This window comes from Oratosquilla oratoria, chromosome 24, assembly GCF_046742065.1.
Source record: "Oratosquilla oratoria isolate Oo_2021 chromosome 24, ASM4674206v1, whole genome shotgun sequence".
NCBI lineage: Eukaryota > Metazoa > Arthropoda > Malacostraca > Stomatopoda > Squillidae > Oratosquilla > Oratosquilla oratoria.
Genome location: NC_134800.1, coordinates 54,819,874 through 54,827,648, shown reverse-complemented (window position 1 = coordinate 54,827,648; position 7,775 = coordinate 54,819,874).

Here is a 7,775-nt window from a genome sequence, read left to right as displayed (position 1 = left end):
ATGACCCTAAGGACGAACCCCGGACAGGGTTCGAAACGTCGGTAATAAATTCTGTTACTCTGAGTCCAGTGTTTCGAAAATTTCCGATAATATTATACATACATATATCAAGGGCTTTTTCTCCCTTACAAGGGAGGTAGCCAAAGTCAAAGGCATAAATCCACTCCCACCCATTTCATACCCACATACACCAATCCTATTCACCATCACTCCCTCTTTTCTTGGCTCCTCTTGGATGACGAGTCATCCCTGCAACTCATCGACTGCCATGGGTCAGACGCAATGCAGCAAGTAAGTAGTATAATCACCATAAGCACGCTTATTAGACATAAATAATACAATATAAACGCTGTTATCAAACAACAGTCGTTGGTCTTCGATTTCCCATTTTCTCCATGAGTCACACTTTACACACATATTACACTCACATTAGAACACGTTGGTTAATGAAACATACTACCACAAAATATAATTTTAAGATGTATGCTGTAAATGTAAATAAAAAAACGTGGTGGGGGTAATTTCCCGCCATGCAGGAACGCTATCGGATGGCATCGACGACCGAGAGACGAAAGCAAATTCAAGCGTACAGAGCTGTCGTTGTTTGAAATTCGGGATTGTAATTCCCACGGGCTTTTAATTAAATGAGCCAGTTTGTAGTATTGTGTGTGGTCTTGGCCACACCCATACACTCAGCAGATATGCATACTTAACATATCCCGTTGAATGCACCCTTTGCTAATTTACACAGTGGTATAATTTTATGAATCAATTTATAGAACAGCTAGAGCGTCCTGAATTACATAAATAATTGTTTGAACTAATCAGACGATTATATTTTTAGATGATTGTACAGGTTAACTGAATAACTGAATCATTCAAGTTATCTAATAAATCATTAGTTTTATTTAAGTAATTGTTTGAATAACTCCCGGTATTTTTGTGACAACCTTGGGCGGCGGGTAGAGGCTGGATCTTGATCAGATTCATACACAAAAAAGAATAAATAAATAAAATAAATAAATAGATAGATAAATAAATAAATAATGATAATAATAATAAAACACCTAGCAGCAGCCAAGGGATTATAAATGTCTTAGGTTCGCAATAATCAGTGACAACTTATATAATATCCATTCTAGCAAATGCCAAACGGTTTTCCACATACTTAGCCGGAAGAACGTCTCATCTTTAATAAATGAGACTCCCTGAAACAAAAACATATTGTCAGTATTTCATCAAAATCATTGCAACAAGAATTTTCTTTTGTTTGATATTTTTTTTGTTTAGTTTCGCTTAATCTATTCTATATCATTTGCTTTTATCGTTTTTTATTTTATTTTGTCTATCATATTTACGTCATGTTAACTTGTTCTATTTGCATTTGTTTTATTCAATTTAGTTTTATTTTATTTTATCTTATTTTACTCTATTTCATTTGGTTTTATTATATTCTATTCTATTTTATCTTATCGATTTCCTTGCATGAACTAAAAATCCGTTAATTATATTTTATTAAAGTTACCGCCTCCGTTTGTTCGCAGCCGCAGCACTGATGACGTCATAAGAGTCAAGGAAAAATAAATTAAAGTACAAAAGTTGGTGGGAGGGCGCGGGGAGGAGGAAAAGAAGAAAGAAATACTTATCTGCCGCTCTGTCGGTCAGCCGATCGATAAACACTAATCGGACCTACTCTGGGGGCAGGTTGGAGGAGGAGGGGAAAGAGGAGGAGGAGGAGGAGGAGGAGAATGAAGGGAAAGAGGAGGAGGAGGGGAAGAGAAGAATGAAGGGAAAGAGGAGGAGGAGGAAGAGGAGGAGGAGAAGGAAAGGGAAGAGGATGGGGAGGAAAGGGAGGAGAAGGTGAAGGGGGGGAAGAGGATGAGGAGGAGAAAGTAGGAAGAGATGGACGAGGAAGAACAGAAGGAAGAGGAGAAAAGAAGAGGAAGAGAAGAAAGAGGAGGAAGACGGGGAGAAAGAGGATAGGAGGAAGAGGAAGCGAAGAAAAAGGAGGAGGAGGGAGAAGACAAGGAAGAAGGGGAGGAGGAAGATGAGGAAGCGGGACAAGAAGAGGAGGAGGAGGAAGAAGAAGCGATGGAGGAGGAAGAAGAAAAGGACAGGAGGAGGAGGAGAAAGAGGAAGAGGAGGAACAAGAGAAGGAAGAGGAGGAGGAGGAGGAATAGAGGGAAATGTAGAGGAAAGGGGAAGAGGAGGAAGAATAGATAGATGAGAGGAAGAAGGAGAAGAAGGAGACTTCAGGCTTGTATTACTGGAACATAACTTAAGAACATAAGAACGGATGAGACTGCCAGAAAACATAAGGCCTGCATTAGGCAGTTCCATGTCCCTTACCATCTGTCATCCTCATCCATAAAGTTAACTAACCTTCTTTTAAAACAACCAATGGTTTCAGCCCTCACTACATCAAGGTTACTAAGCCTTTTCTATTCGTTAATCACGTCGTTGGTAAACCAGTTCTCGCCTATTTCCTCCTTAAACCTTTGTATTTCGTCGCCGATAACCAGCGCTTCTCTCCATGGAAGTGGTAAAAGAGAAACTTAAGAAGAGCCAACATAAAAAAGAAGAACATAAGAACATAAGAATGAAGGACATTGCAAGAGACCACAGGTCCTTCACTAGGCAGTTCCATGAAAATCAAAAAATGATCAGTTCTCCTCTTTGATTCGCTTATCATAAAAGAATGCTGCGGATCTTTGGGGCGTAGAGGTGTCACAAATCAATGAAGGAATAAAACATTAGGTTCTTGAAGAGACCTGATGAATGAATGGAATATATCAATCGTGTTTATAGAAAAGCCAGGGGAGAGGTGAGGCTGCAACAGATGTCACAGGTGTCGTCTAAATGGGTCTTGAAATGTTTTCTGCTGTGTTGGAATCCGTGGTCACCCTCGCTGGAAAATGGCTTCATCCAGGATCGTCTTCAATGGAAGTTTGCTTCGGTCGTGATCACCTTCACTAGAAGCTGGATTTATTTATCTAGCATCACCTACTCTAGAAAATTGTTCCATCTATAATCACCTTCGCTGGAACCTCACTCCTTCCAGGATCGCCTACCCTGTAAGCTGGCTCCATCCATTATCACCTACCTTGGAACCTCGTTCATTCCAAGATTGCCTTCGCCGGAAGCTCTTTCTATTCGTGATCGCCTACTTTGAAAGCCAGGTCCATCCAGTATCACCTTCGCTGGAAGTTCGCTCTATCCAGGATTGCCTGCTCTGAAAAATCGCTCCATATGTGATCACCTTCGCTGGAAGACGGCTTCATCCAGGGTCGCCTTCGCTGGAAGTTCATTCTATCCAGGATTGCCTGATCTGGAAAATCGCTCCATTTGTGATCGCCTTCGCTGGAAGTTGGCTCCATCCAGGTTCGCCTACCCTGGGGACATTGCTCCATCCGTGATCACCTTCGCTGAAAGTTGGCTCCATCCAGAATCGCCTTCGCTTGAAGTTGGTTCCATTGAGGATCGCCTTCGCTGGAACCTCCCTCCATCCAGGATCGCCTTCGCTGGAAGTTCACTCTATCCAGGATTGCCTAATCTGAAAAACCGTTCCATATGTGATCGTCTTCGCGGGAAGTTGGCTCCATCCAGGATCGCCTTCAATGGAAGTTCGTTTAATCCTGGATTGTCCGATCTGAAAAATCGTTGTATATGTGATCACCTTCGCTGGAAGTTGGCTCCATCCAGGATCACCTACCCTGGGACATTGCTCCATCCGTGATCATCTTCGCTGAAAGTTGGCTCCATCCAGTATCGCCTTCACTAGAACCTCGCTCCATCCAGGATCGCCTTCGCTGGAACCTCCCTCCATCCAGAATTGCCTTCGCTGGAAGTTGGTTCCATCCAGGATCGCCTTCGCTGGAAGCTGACTCCATCCAGGAGTGCCTTTGCTGGAATCTCCTTCCATCCAGGATCGCCTTCGCTGGAAGTTGGTTCCATCCAGAATTGCCTTCGCTGGAAGCTGGCTCCGTCCAGGAGTGCCTTCGCTGGGAGTTTATTTCATCCAGGATTGCCATTGCCGGAAGTTATCTCCATCCGTGGTCGTCTACTCTGGAATCTCGTTCCACCCAGGATTGCCTTCGCTGGGAGTTTGTTCCATTCGTGGTCGCATACTCTGGAAGATCCCTTCATTCGTAATTGTTTTCCTGTTCGTTCCATTCGTGATGGCCAGCACGAGTAACATTTGTTTTTACAAAATTGAACTAATGACATCCCAAATCTTCCTTCGTTCCCAGAAGAGTACAGTGCAAAGAAATAAAACCACTTTTGGAACTTTTGCGCCGTTGAATGAGAGTTCATGAGGCTTTTTTTTTTTTTTCCTGTGAAATAATTTCTGCTTCCACACTCGGGATCCCTCGGGGAATATAGATTGGTATGGAGGTATACATTCCACACACACACGTTCAACACTAAGTTTGTAAAACCCTGGTTTAATCACCACATTTGTTCTGGTGCTATGTAAGATAAGGATAAAGCTTGTAATCGGTACTGTGCCCTTCAAACTCCTGAGCATCATAAACTATCTATTTCTGCCATGAATCATGCCAAACCTATCCACCACTAAGCCAATACTCTAAAATCAGCAAGAAGTGTCAAAACCTTGTCTCGTCTGAACACTCTATTTTTGTGATTCTGGAGCTATTCCTCCTCCTCCTCCTCCTGCTTCTTTGACTCACTTCAGTGTTCCTTCTATTTTTTTTTTTTTTTTCCTGTACTACCTGGCACTGAAAATAAGTAAGCTAACGTTCCGGATAGAGTGCCTTATAGTGTTTTCAAAAAATGTACACCTATGCTTTTTTTTACTCTTTCTGCTGGAAATAAGCCTACGTACACCTTATTCCAAAGAGGGGTGGCCATACCCATCCCTCCAATTACCGTCCTGTTTCTCTAAAGTTTTCAAATCTTAATACAAATATTATGAAACATCTCTCCGATCATGACCCTCTCGCTAGAATCTAGGGGCTAGATAGACAGTATGGTTTCCGCAAAAAAACGTTCCACTGGAGACCTTCTGATGTTTCTGTCTGACTTGATAATCTTTTTAGGGAAATGTTGATGACGCCTATGTTGTCTGTCGCAAGTGGCATATCAAAAACATTTGATAGACTCTGGTAGAAGTCTTTGATTTCTAAGCTACCCCTATGCGGTATCTATCCCTCTGCTCCTTCATTTCGTATGCTCTCTCTCTGGTCCCTCTGTAGTTGTTACTGTAAATCACTGATTTTCCATTTCTTCCGTCTAGCGTCCCACAGGGTTCTGTTTTTATCACCGTTACCCGCCCGGACCTTAACCTTGCGGCGATCCGGAACATTTTACACATGAAAAAGGAGGCGGTGTCCACTTTATGAAACTCTGTTAGGAGTGACGGTGCCCAGAGGAACTCAGGAAGGGAGGGTACCCCTCAACTTCAGGCGGCGCCATCTTTTCTTCCTATGTAGAAATTACCCATTTGGCCGTACATCTTCCCCAACTCACTCTTATGCTAATGACAACTCTAGTTTTCTCATCGCCATTCTTCTGACGTCCTGCTCAGACTTAGTTTTATTCTTCTAGAAGGATCTCTGAGGAACACCTGACCTCTGATCCATCAAATCTAATTGCTGTAAAAAGAAAAATGAATAAATAAACAAATAAATAAAAACAATCGCTCAGCGCCTCCAAGACTGAATTTCTCCATCTAATCAATCGGTACAACTTTCCTCCAGGAAGATCTACAACTCTCTTGCTACTGATGTTTTTCCACCTGTCTACGACTGGGCCTTTTCAAAAAGGAGATTTCAACATTTCCTCGCCTTTACCGGCACTTGACTTAGAACTGGTATTCAACTCTTTGTTCTTTTCTTTCCGGAAATAACTCTTTTGTGAATCCTTTTGTTTATCTATTTATTTACTTGTATCTATCTGTATACCAATGGCTATTCCCCCATTACAAGCCAAGGCAGAAGCCACGTACGGACTCCGACTCCCATCCCCCACCCTTTCCTCCCTCTCATCTTAGCTCCTCGTGGGTGAAGGATCATTCCTGTCTAGTAAACTAGTAAAACCTGGAAAACTCCTCTAAGTTTTTAAGGGCATCACATGTTAATAGCAGGCATCTATGTGGAATCTTTCCAGCGTGAGAAGGTAAAAAAATATGTGGATGGATGCCATCCCAAATTTTGAATTCAAAGGTTATTTTGAAGGTCATTAAAGTCACTGGTTCAATAATAAAATGGCATTGTTTTATCTTTTACAATTGGAGATTTAGTATTCCAAAATGCTTAAGTCCACTCAAACAACCCGAACTTGCAGGATGAGCCTATAGAATTGCAGGGTTTAACGGAGTGCTGTGTCTCTTTGGGGAACTACTTACAGGATTGCGGTAGCAAAACTCAGGCTGCGTATCAATTCCAGGAGAATTCTGATATATAATACACCAGCATTTCATTTGGAGAAATTCAGATATGGTATCTGTGCCCAAGGGCATGCAGTAGTAATCTCCAATCAGTTCGAAGTTTATGGTGCCATCGAGGACCTTGAGGAACTGTGGGATACCTTCAGGTATAAAACTCTGAAAATCGTCGAGTAGTGCACTTGAGAGTGCCCAAGGTGTGATGTCACGTGAGGTACTAGAGAATATAGAGATGAACCGTGCTTCCATATTGAGTGATGACCCGGATCTATACGAATCTCTGAAACGGTGGGCTACAACTCTCATGAAAATAGATAAGGAGAGGCATGTCAATGGAACTGTAAAGGATGTTGAGGGCCATTTCACTACCTACCGAGCCCCGGAGAAACTTCGCTCCAAATCTGTGACCCAGGTAAGCATTGTCATAACAACCGATAGTCAACGTGGAGTGGCATAGAGCTGGCTAGGCCGAGTACTTTAAGCAGTTTTACATGTCTGATCCTCCAAGAGGGCAGCTTTCCTTGGCTGGAGTTCGAGAGATGGTTGCCGGGCCATCGACAAATAAAAATCCGCCATCTATGAGTGACATTAGGGAGGCTGTTGGTAAGTTGGATGGTGGAAACACTGATGGCATGTGCAACATCAGCGTGAAGTTACTGAAAGGTGGAGTTGAATCCGTGATCCATGGGTTACTTGCGATGTTGTCTGCCATTTGTCAGTCAAGCATCATTTCCCCTGACTGGAAAAAGAAACCAGTGGTCCCTATCTGGAATGGAGCAAGGGAGCCAGCAGCATCATAACAATTACCTTTGTATTAGAGTGTTCAGTGTATTGGTTAAAGTACTTGCCCTTTTGTTGCTGGAACAAGTTTGTTCCCATCTGCCATAGTCAACAACTGATCCGATCTAAGCCCGGCAGTTTGTATTTTTGTGGAGCGCCGACATAAATCTCAGTAATGGTTGTTTGCAGCCTATGTTGATATCAAGAAAGAATTTGTATCGTGGGTTCTTCTGGGGACCTATAGGATTTTGTGATGATAATGTCCTGATATCTAGAATATGCTCTGGAACAATGAGTGTTGAAGTGTCCAGGCGGTGCGAACAGCCTTTTCCTACTAATTCAGGAGTGAGGCAAAGGTTTATTTTCGCATTGCCACTTTTCAACGCTTGCATGGACTAGCGATTAGACAGAGTTGTCAACTGCGTAACATTCACTAGAAATACCATGGTCTTTGCCGACAGATCTGTGTTTTTTGTTGAGTCGTTGAAGATTCTGGTCGCAACCCTTGAATTGATGCACAGAGAGGCGTGACAACTAAAACTCCAGATCTTCTGAACAATGACCAAAGTCCAGGGGTTGGGTGATAAGT